The sequence below is a fragment of the Meriones unguiculatus genome, chromosome 9, assembly GCF_030254825.1.
Source record: "Meriones unguiculatus strain TT.TT164.6M chromosome 9, Bangor_MerUng_6.1, whole genome shotgun sequence".
Classification (NCBI taxonomy): Eukaryota; Metazoa; Chordata; class Mammalia; order Rodentia; family Muridae; genus Meriones; species Meriones unguiculatus.
The window spans coordinates 29,779,949-29,791,336 of record NC_083357.1 but is presented as its reverse complement, the minus strand read 5'-3'; the positions used below and the strand labels follow the sequence as shown (position 1 = coordinate 29,791,336).

The 11,388-nt window shown below is 39.9% G+C and overlaps 1 pseudogene; it reads left to right on the top strand.

Moving 5' to 3' along the window:
- The first annotated feature begins 1,063 nt into the window (after window positions 1-1,063).
- LOC132656206 (histone deacetylase 1-like) lies at window positions 1,064-3,299 on the top strand (annotated as a pseudogene).
- Window positions 3,300-11,388: the final 8,089 nt, after the last annotated feature.

The following is an 11,388-nucleotide window of genomic DNA, read 5'->3' as shown; positions in this document are numbered from 1 at the left end:
GGTTACAAAGTTAGTCTAACCCTTTCAATATATTCTTCTAATTCTTTCTTCAGAGACTGGAAATTTTTTTCATACAAGTCTGTTGTGTGAGATTATTGCTATTTATATTGGTTAATCTTCTGGTAATGCTGCTGTTAATCCTAAACAGTATAACCAAATCACCACACAGAGACTGGGTTTTTAGTTAACCTAGAACACAAGGCTGGGCAATATTTACTCCCTCCTAAACCTCCATGCCCTCAGTTTCCTAACATTTAGATTTCCCACATTATACTTGCTTTTTGTGAAATCTCAGGTCTGGTTCATGCTCCACGTCCTCCAAGATCTCTCCTCCAGCTCTGCTCTTCTCTCTCCCCTCGCCTCTTCTCCTCCCACCCTTTCCTGCTCTCTAGCTCCTCCCCTCTTTCCTGTCCTCTGGCTCCTCCCATTGCACAACATTGTATCTAGTTGCTTTATTTTGTCCTGTTTACACAAGAGTTGAGACAGGATGCTTATAATGAGTATCACAATGCAATATCTGGATTGAAACCAGAGAGTTGGGGGGTGGGGAAATCAGCATTTGAATTAACAAGGGTAAGGCCTATACATTTTAAAAGAACATTATACCAACACAAGTCTTTGACTTGCTTGATTAGTTTCACACCAAGGTACTTTATGTCCTTTGTGGCTATTGTGAAGGGTGTTGTTTCCTTAATTTCTTTCTTGGCCCTTTTGTCTTTTGTATACAGGAGGGCTACTGATTTTTTTTTTAATTTTGTATAAAGCCACTTTGCTGAAGGTGTTAATCAGCTGTAGGAATTCCCTAGTAGAATTTTTGGGGTCACTCAGGTAAACTATCATATTATCTGCAAATAGTGATACTTTGACTTCTTCCTTTCTGATTTGTATCTCCTTGATCTCCTTTAGTTGTCTTATTGCTCTGGCTAGGTCTTCAAGTACTATGTTGAAGAGGTATGGAGAGAGTGGGCAGCCTTGCCTTGGCCCTGATTTCAGTGGGATTGCTTTTAGTTTCTCTCCATTGAGTTTGATATTGGCTATAGGCTTGCTGTATATCGCCTTTACCATGTTCAGGTATGTGCCTACCACAAGATGTCTTATACTGTTTGAAGCTATTGTGAAAGGTGTCTTTTCCCTGATTTCTTTCTCAGTCTGTTTATCTAGATATAGGAGAGCTACTGACTTTTGTGAGTTAATCTTGTATCCAGCTACTTTGCTGAAGGTATTTACCAGCTGTAGTGGTTCCTTGGTGGAATTTTTAGGGTTGTTTATATAAACTATAATATCATCTACAAATAATGATCCTTTGATTTCTACCTTGCCAATTTGTATTCCCTTCATCTCCTTCAATTTTCTTATTGCTCTAGCTAAAAGTTCAAGTTCTATATTAAATAGATATGGAGAGAATGAACAACTTTGTCTTGTTCCTGATTTTAGTGGTGTTCCTTTGAGGTTCATTCCATTTAATTTGCTGTTGGCTATAGGCTTAATAAATTGCCTTTGTTATGTTTATGTATGTCCCTTTTATCCCCGATCTTTCCAGGAAATTTATCATGTAGGGGTGTATTTTGTCACATCTAATGAGATGGACATGTGAGGTTTTTGTTCCAGTTTCTTTATATGGTAGATTACATTGACTCATTTTTATATGTTGAACCACCCTTGCATCTGTAGGGTAAAGCCTATTTAATCATGATGGATGGTCTTTTTGATGTGTTCTTAGGTTCAGTTTGCAAGTATTTTTTTCAACTATGTTCATGAGGGAAATTGATCTGTAGTTTTCTTCTTTTATTGGGTCTTTATGTAGTTTAGGTATCAAGTGATTGTGATCTCATAAAATGAATGTTTTATGTCAATGTTTCTTCTGTTTCTGTTTTGTGGATTAGTTTAAGTGTTCTAGTTCATGAATAGCCACATAAACAACTCAGTTAGGATGGATGATTTATTTAGTATTGATAAAACACCCCAAGACTGTTCAGACTATGGACACAGGAAGGAATTCAGGAGCCAAACTGTAATATCTACTAGGTCTCACAGCAAGGTTTTTATAGAAAGAACCAAATGCAAAAGCCATGGAGAGGGTGGTAACACATTTTGGCTAACCACGTAAAGCAATGTCACATTTTTGGCTAATGAGACAAAGTATTCTCAGCTCACCTTTAAGCTGATTGGTCCTAAGTGAGATGAACGAGTCAGGGCTTAGAGTCTTCTAGAGTAGCCAGGTGTGGATATAAGAAGTGTGCAAACACTCCAATTTGGATCAGTGACGAGTTCTGTGGAGCTGTTTTCAAGCCGGCCATCTTCAAAGTATTAATGGAGATGTTCTTACTTAATACAGTGGTCTTACAATGTGGTACAGATTCTCTGTCCAGGCATGTGTTATGTTGCTTCCATCTGATCATCAAAGAGAATGGCAAGGGTGTGGAATTTGTCAAGAGTTTCAACTTGCCTGTGCTAATGCTGAGAGAAAGTGACTATACCATCCATTATGTCACTCCATGCTAGACTTAGGAAACTGCTCTGGCCCTGGACACAAATATCCCTAATGAGCTACCACATGATGACTGCTTTAAATACGTTGGACAAGATTTCAAGCTTCACATCAGCCCTTTCATTGTGCTAACCAGAACACTGATGAATAACTAGAAAAGATAAAACAACAGCTCTTTGAGAACTTGAGAATATTACCCCAAGCACTTGGGATCCAAATGCAAGCAATACCTGAAAATGCCATCCAGAGGAGAGTGGTGATGAGGACAAAGAAGACATTGACAAACACACCTCCATCTGCTCCTCTGACAGAAAAATTGCCTATGAGGAAGAATTCTTCAATTTAGATGAAGAAGAAGAAGGTGGTCACAAGAACTCTTCTAATTTCAAAAAAGCCAAGAGTCAAAACAGGATACGAAAGAAAGAAAGAAAGAAAGAAAGAAAGAAAGAAAGAAAGAAAGAAAGAAAGAAAGAAAGAAAGGAAGGAAGAAAGGAAGTAAAAGAAGAGGAGAAGAGAAGAGAAAAGAAGAGAAGGAAGGGAAGGGAAGGGAAGGGAAGGGAAGGGAAGGGAAGGGAAGGGAAGGGAAGGGAAGGGAAGGGAAGGGAAGGGAAGGGAAGGGAAGGGAAGGGAAGGGAAGGGAAGAGAAGTCACAGAAGAGAAAACCAAGGAGAAAAAGCCAGAAGCCAAATGAGTCAAAGAAGAGGTCAAGGTGGCCCAAATGAGAGCTGAGACTCTGGCCTCTTCCCCAGTTCCTGATTTTTCTACAATCTCTCAGATGTTATATTTTCTATACATCTTCATATTTACATAAAATATGTTAAATATAATGTCCCCACAGACTAGCTAGGAGCCAGGGACCATAGCCCAGAGCAGTGGTGCTGGAAGGACTATCTCCAAAACCATCTTGTTCATCCTGCTCCAGGTCTTTGTTTTGAACCGTGTAAGATTTGAGTGGGAAGAAAACAATCGTGAGGCAAAACCCTAAACTTCCCAGTGCCTGCTTAGGAGCGTTACTAAGATAACCTTATAAGATTTCCGGAAGTGATTGGGTCTTCTGGGTCTTCCGGCTTAGGTAATAGCCATTTTTAGATTAGTCTATTTATTCCTTTCCACTCATCTCAGGCAAGGAGAAAACCTCACATTGCCTTGTCTTGCCCAGTTTTACAGGTGGAGGTTGTTAGCCTAGCTTCCTTTTTGAAATAATTTCATTTTACGAAACTCTTTGCAATAAAAAATAAAAATATTTTTATGTATTTCCATAAAAATAACTGCTTATCTGATCTTAACTAACTTTGGTAAGTGATATCTATTGAGAAAATCATCCATTTATTTTGGTTTTTCATATTGCTGGATTACAGTTTTTAAAATATGTCTTTATGATTCTCTGGATTTCCTTGGTATCTATTGTTATGGCCCCTTTTCATTTTGTTAGTTTGGATATTCTTTTTCAATATTTTAGTTAGTTTGGATAAAGATTTGTCTATCTTGTTGATTTTCCTAAAGAACCAACTCTTTGTTTCACTGATTCTTTGTATTGTTTTCTTTGTTTCTATTTTATTTATTTCAGCCCTGAGTTTGATTATTTCCTGTCATCTACTCCTCTTGGGTGTGTTTATTTCTGTTCTATAGCTTACAGGTATGCTGTTAAGTTGATATTATGAGCTCTTTCCAATTTTTTATGTAGGCAGTTGGGGCTATAAACTTTTCTCTTAGTTCATCATATCCTTTAAGTTTGGGCTTGTTGTGTATTCATTTACCATTTACATTGAATTCTAAAAAGTCTTTAATTTCTTTTTTTCTTCTATCATGACTTATTTTCATTCAGTAGGGAGTTGTTCAGCTTCTATGAATTTGTAAGTTTTCTAGTGTTTCTGTTGTTGCTGATATCCAGCTTTAATCCATGGTGGTCTGATGTGATGCAGGTAGTTATCTCAATTGTCTATTTTATGCATTGTATTCTTGTTTTCTTTTCCATTCCATTCCATTCCATTCTATTCTCTGCTGTTCTATGCTATTCAGTTGTATCTATTAAGACTTGTTCTGTGTCTCAGTATGTGGTAAGTTTTGGAGAGAGTTCCACCAGGTGTTGAAAAGGTATATTCTTTTGTGTTTGGGTAGAATGTTCTGTAAATATCTCTTAAGTTCATTTGGTTTATAATGTCAGTTAGTTCCAGCATTTCTATTTAGTTTTTGTCTTGATGACCTGCCCATTTGTGAGAGTTGGTATTGAAGTCTCCCACTATCAGTGTGTGAGAGTCAATATGTAATTTCTTTCACAAAAGTGCTTCCTTTAAAAAAGTGGGTGCCATTGTTTTGGAGCATAGATGCCTAGACCTGAAATGTCATCTTGGTGGCTTTTTCTTTTAGTGTCCCTCTTAACCTCTTTTGAGTAATTTTTGTGTGAAGTCTATTTTGTTAGATATTACAATAGCTACATCAGCTTGCTTCTTATGTCCATTTGCTTGGGATATCTTTTTCAACATCTTTACTCTGAGGTACTATCTGTTCTTGATGTTGAGGTGTTTTTCTTGGATGCAACAGAAGTATGGATATTGATTTCATATCAGTTCTGTTAACCTGTGTCTTTTTATTAGAGAACTGAAGTCATTGATATTGAAAGATATCAATGACCAATAACAGTTAATTCATGTTTTCTGTCACTGGTGGTGGTGGTGGTGTGTGTGTTGTTTTCCTTCTGCTGCTTTTGCTGGTGTCAGATTATTTATTTCCTGTTTATTCATGGTTGTATTTTACCTCCTTGGTTTGGATTTTTTTTTTTCAGCACGTTCTGTAGGGATGGATTTGTACATAGATATTGTTTAAATTTGACTATATCATGGACTATCCTATTTTCTATATCTATGGTAACTGAAAGTTTTTCTGAATATAGTAATTTTGGTCTCTTAAGGGATGCAGCCTATCTGCCCATCCAGCCCCTCTGGCTTTTAGAGTCTCTGTTGGGAAGTTGGGTGTAATGCTCACAGGTCTGCCTTTATAGTCCCTTCAGCTTTTAAGATTCTTTCTTTGTTCTATATATTTAAAGTTCTGATTATTATGTAGCAAGAAAAATGTTCGTTCTGGTCCAATCTATTTGGTATTCTGTATGCTTCTTGTACATTTATGGACATCTCCTTAAAAAAAAAATTCTGACATATTATACCCTGACTACAGTTTCATCTTCCTGCTCTCCTTCCATTTCACTCTGCCTCACCTTCCTCTTACCCAGATCCAGAAAAGGACAGACTGCACAGGGATATCAACCAAACATGGCATATTATATTAAGGCTGGATTGGGTAGAAGAAAGGAAGCTAGAGTACAGCAGAGTATCACTAGGAATCATTTCATCGACATTTTTTTCTAGTTGTGTGTTCACCTTGACATCTCCTTGTTTATATTAAGAAAATTTTCTTCTAGGATTCTGAAAAAATTTTCTGAGTTTTTGAGCTGGGGTTCTCTCCATTTTTCTATTTCTGTTATTCACATGTTTGGTCCCAGATGTTTGGTCCTGGATTTTTGTGTCAGGGATTTTTTAGATATAACATTTTCTTTGGCAGGTGTATTTATTTCTTCTGTTATATCTTCGATGCCTGAGATTCTCTTTTCCATCTCTTGTATTCTTGTAGTTCCTGTTCACATTCCTAAAATTTTCATTTCTAGAATCTTTCAGTTTGCATTTTCTTTATTGAGTCTATTTCCATTTTCAAATCTTAAACAGTACTATTTGTTTTGTGCAACTATTTGATTGTTTATTTGCTTGTCTGTTTTGGCTTTCTTTAAGGCATTTATTCATTTCCTCCAATTGTTTATTTGTATTTTCTTGGATTTCTTTTTTTTTGTTTGTTTGTTTTTATTAACTCTGTATCCCAGCCGTGTCCAGATCCCTCATTCCCTCCCAGTCCCTCCCTCCCTCCCTCATCTCCACCGTGCCCCTTTCCAAGTCCACTGATAGGGGGGACCTCCTCCCCATTCATCTGATCCTGTTTTATCAGGTATCTTCAGGACTGGCTGCAAAGCCCTCCTCTGTGGCCTAACAGGACTGCTCCTCCCTTCGGGGGTGGGGAGACCAAAGAGCCAGTCATTGAGTTCCTGTTAGAAATAGTCCCTGTTCATGAGTCTTTGCTTTGAAAACACTGCTAGTTAGAGTCTTTCAGATGCGCTCAGTAGACTCCTGTCATACATTCAATGCACATCCCATCTGTTTTTCTAAACGAGGATTGATCCGCTCAATTGATTATCTTTTTTAGGTGTATAGATTTCATTATGTTTATCATATCATATAGGTCTATATAAGTGAGTATATCCCGTGTTTGTCTTTCTCCTTCTGGGATATTTCACTCAGAATGATCTTTTCTAGATCCCACCATTTGCCTGCAAATTTCATGATTTCCTCCTTTTTAATTGCTGAGTAGTATTCCATTGTATAAAAATACCACAATTTCTGTACCCATTTTCTTGGATTTCTTTAAAGGAATTATTTATTTTTTAAGAACTTCTATCATACTTACATGGTTGGTTTTAATGCGTTTTTCCTGTACTTCAGCTGAGTTCTGAAGGTCAGACCCTGCTGTGGTAGGGTAGCTGAGCTCTGGTAGGGACACATTGCCCAGGCTGTTGTTGACTGTGCTCTTACACCGGTGGTCAGGCATCTGGGTTTGGGGTGATTGTAGGTCTAGGTACTGCTTTCTGGATTTGTCTTTGTTGGGTATTTTGCTCCTTGGTTTTTATTTCCTATCTGGATTTTCCGAGTGTGTCAGCTGAGTGTTATCTGTTTCACTGGCCTGCCAGCTGCTGTGTCCGTGGTTGTGCTCTCTGATGTTAGAGGATGGAGAAAGCAGAGGCCAGGGGAATATGGTCTGTTGTAGCCCAAGGGGCGGCCCTGAGGATTAGGGTGTGGGGTAACAGCAAGCGAGGAGAAGGTCAGGGAAGCCTCTCTAGTCTTCTCAAATGTGCTAGGTCTTATTTAGAGCATTTTTTATATATTTCTGTCCCAGGCTAAGTATAAGTGGGCACTAAACACAGGAGACAAACAGCAGGCCCTTGTTTGTGGAACCAGCAATTTCCCCAATGTTCTAGAGATTTGCTTAGTTATATTGTCTTCTGTTTTTTTCACTGCACAGGCAATATAACTGTATAATCCAAAAGAGGAACAAACAGAATAAGGAAGAGGCAGTAGAGGGGAGGAAGAGGCAGGAGAAAGAAAAAGAAGCAGAGTTATGAAGAAGAAAAAGATGAGGAGCAGGAGGAGGAGGAGAGAGATATTACTTTCCCCTACCTAGGGGTTAGTAAACCTGGGTCTCTGTGTAAACTTGGATCAGACAACTGACCTCTCTGAGCCTGTGTGTTTCTCTAGAAAATGTGGGTAGTCATGCTACAGCAGAAACATGCTTTAAAATCACAAGAAATAAACAATTGAAAAAAATTTTTAAATGTTGAATTTTATTTTATATTTTATATGACAATTTTTTTAATTTGTGACACAAAATGATTTTTTTAAATTTTTCATCAATTACACTTTATTCATTCTGCATCCCCCCATAAGCCCTCCCAATCCCACCCTTGATTTTTTCTTTTTTATTACAATTTATTCAGTTTGTATCCTGGCTGTGGCCCCCTTCCTCATTCCCTCCCAATCCTGCCCTCCCTTCCTCTTCTCTTCCCATACCCCTCCCCTAGTCCACTGATAGGGGAGATTTTCCTCCCCTTCCATCTGACCTAGCCTATCGGGTCTCATCAGTACTGTCTGCATTGTCTTCTTCTGTGGCCTGGTAAGGCTGCCCTCCCCCTCAGGGGGAGCTGATCATAGAGCCAGCCATTGAGTTCATGTCAGAGACAGTCCCTGTTCCTCTTACTAGGGTACCCACTTGGACACTGAGCTGCCATGCGTAGGGGTTCTAGGTTATCTCCATGAATGGTTGGAGTATCAGTCTCAGGTAAGACCCCTGTGTCCAGATTTTTTGTTTCTGTTGCTCTCCTTGTGGAGCTCCTATCCCCTCCGGGTCTTTCTAGCCCATCTTCTTTCATAAGATTCCTGCACTCTGCTCAAAGTTTGGCTATGAATCTCAGCATCTGCTTTGATACCCTGCTGGGCAGAGGCCCTCTGTAGTGGACTCCTGTCCTCTTCCCTGTTTTCTCCCTCTTCTAAGGTCGATCCCATTTGCCTTTCTCAATGCGGATTGATCATGTTACCCAGGGTTCTCCTTCTTGCTTAGCTTCTTTAGGTATACAGATTTTAGTATGTTTATCTTATAGTATATTTCCAATATCCACTTATAAATGAGTATATACCATGTGTGTCTTTCTGCTTCTGGGATACCTCACTCAGGATGATCTTTTCTAGGTCCCACCATTTGCCTGCAAATTTCATGAAGGAATTTAAAAAAAAAAAATGTTTTTATTTCTCTGATTCCAGCAACCAAGCACAAATGATATTTTATATAGATTCTTCTAAATATTTTTCAATGAATAAACACTTTATAGCACTGAATAGACTATAGATAAGATTATTAGCACATTTTTAAACTTTTAAATTTTACACTTATGAAGTTTTGAACTAATACAGTTCTTGTACGTCATACATGTAGCTACCTTCACTGTGGCCGCTCACACAGCCATAGCACGATGATCACAGCTGAGAACTAACAATGATGCAGTTTTCAAAACTGCAGCTACAGACCTCCTTTGAATGTCTCTCCGCCTCCAGCCAATGGCTCTCGTTTTTACTTTACACTTTAAAACTGTGTAATGTCCCGTTTCTCCTCTGACCACTTCCACCCACGTTAGCATCCTTCTACGGACCTTGCCTGTCCTGTAAAGATCCACCAGACACTCTGGTCGGGGACCACTTTCCTTCATCCCTTCTATTTTACTTGTTATATTTGCTGCACACAACGTCTGCTCCCCTTTCCACAGCTGTTCCAGTTTCCACAGAGGTGATTGTGGTATTATATGCTCTTATTAATGATCGTGTTGCTTATACGATCTCAATCCGGCTGTTGGAGACTTGCTCAGTGTGGCTGCTGTCCTCACCCTTTTGTGTGAAGTGTAATTTTGAAGTTTTTGTTAAAAAAAAAAAATCCAGTTCATATTTTATTGTTCTCTGCCTCCTGTGCTTGGCTTGGGTTTTCCTGTTTCCTTGAAAGTATAGTGGTGATGACTCCTGATCTCTGTCCATGTGCTCTGAGGGAGCCTGTGACTCCCTGCTGCACATCTCTTCTTGGAAGCACTAAGATGGAACTTCTCTCAGAATTCCTGCTAGCCTTCCCCGAAAGCAGTGGAGGCTGAGGGGGAAATCCTTTCTCAGGGCACAAAGTCTCCGTACATTCACAGCTCCTCAACTCTATACTGCTCCACCTGCCCCCACTGGTTTCTGCCTCATCATCAGATATTTCAGTGTAATTTTTCTTGTTGTGTTGTGGCCAGTGTCCGTTAGTACCTGCTTATCCTCAGACTAAGGTGAGCTGGTCACTGAACTATAGCTAGTTGGTGTCTGTTCTCATTCTAAGGCTTGGCAAGATGCCCTTTCTGATGCTCTGCCAAGTGGGAGCTGGGAGGCCCAGGCTGACTTGGAGCTTGCAGCCACGCTTTCTGACTAGGTCCTGGGCCCATCCTCATTAGCCTAACCTTGCTGCTTGGCAATCATCCAACAAACATTCACAACTCCCCAAGTGCTATTAGGCTGAACTTTTATAATTACAAATTTGGTTAACCTTTGGACACCTCTGTGATTTTTCAACAGCTACTTCTTTTCTATGCTGGCTGAGGTCCAAGGAATCTTAAAATAATATTACCGGTTCTCAGTGAAGATGCCAATGACAAAAAAGATTCAGAGAAAACTGCTGATGCATCCTAACTGTGCCAGGATAGAGCCCAAGCTTGTTCAGAGAAGCAAAGTTAATCCATCACATGAATATTCTAAAGTATTGAGAGCCTACAGTGAGACAGGCTCATTGAAGGCAAGAGGGCTGTAAAAACTGAGAAGCACAGATCATGTGCCACAGCTACCTCATAGTCTAACACTTAAGCAAATATTGCCAGAGATGTGTGCAATATAAAAGAATGTACAGTAAAGCAACATTTATCCTATGGAGTTCTACAAACAAAAAGGGGGAAAAAAGCATATGCTGAGATCAGAATTTGAGGGCAAGTAATTTTCATATGTAAGCCCCCAAACCTGCCGCAGGCAAATAGGAAGACAGCAGGAGAGAAAGCAGAAGCAGGAGGGTAGCAAATGCCCTCCCCTCCTGGAGAAGCTGGGAGTCGGTGCACAATTCACAAGTTTGTGCTACCCTGCTCTAGAGTCACAGCTGGTCATCAGGAACGCTGGGAGGCAGGGAGAGGGATTAGATGAAGCCCCTTGAGTCTGCAGTGAGCTCAGCTCAGGTCAGAGGACAGTCTAGAGTAGCAGTTCTCAGCCTGTGGGTTGCCACTGCTTTGGGGGTTGCATATCAGATACCCTGCATATTAGATATTTACAGACAATTCCTAACCATAGCAAAATTACAGTTAGGAGGTAACAACAAACAATTTTACAGTTGGGGACACCACAACATGAGGTTGAAGCTTTAGGAGGGTTGAGAACCACTTGCTGCTCTAGAGCAAGCAAAGAGCCGCATCCAGTTGCACATGCCATTCTGGCGACCCCAGAGTCTCAGTGAGTGCCACATGCTTCCTCTGCAGAGGCCCAGCCTGCACTGAGGCTAAGGGTTGGAGGAAAGTGGGCCAAGCTTGAGAACTCAAGGTTCTTTCTCCCGTCCTCTCTTTATGCACGGTGTAGATTCTCCATCAAGTAAGAATTACTGCATGGGAATTTAAACTTTCTAAAAGTAAAATTTGCAGAATGCAGGGACCCTGAAACTCAAATCCCAAATGTGGCATCATGGGCAAAAGAGAATGTGTGCAG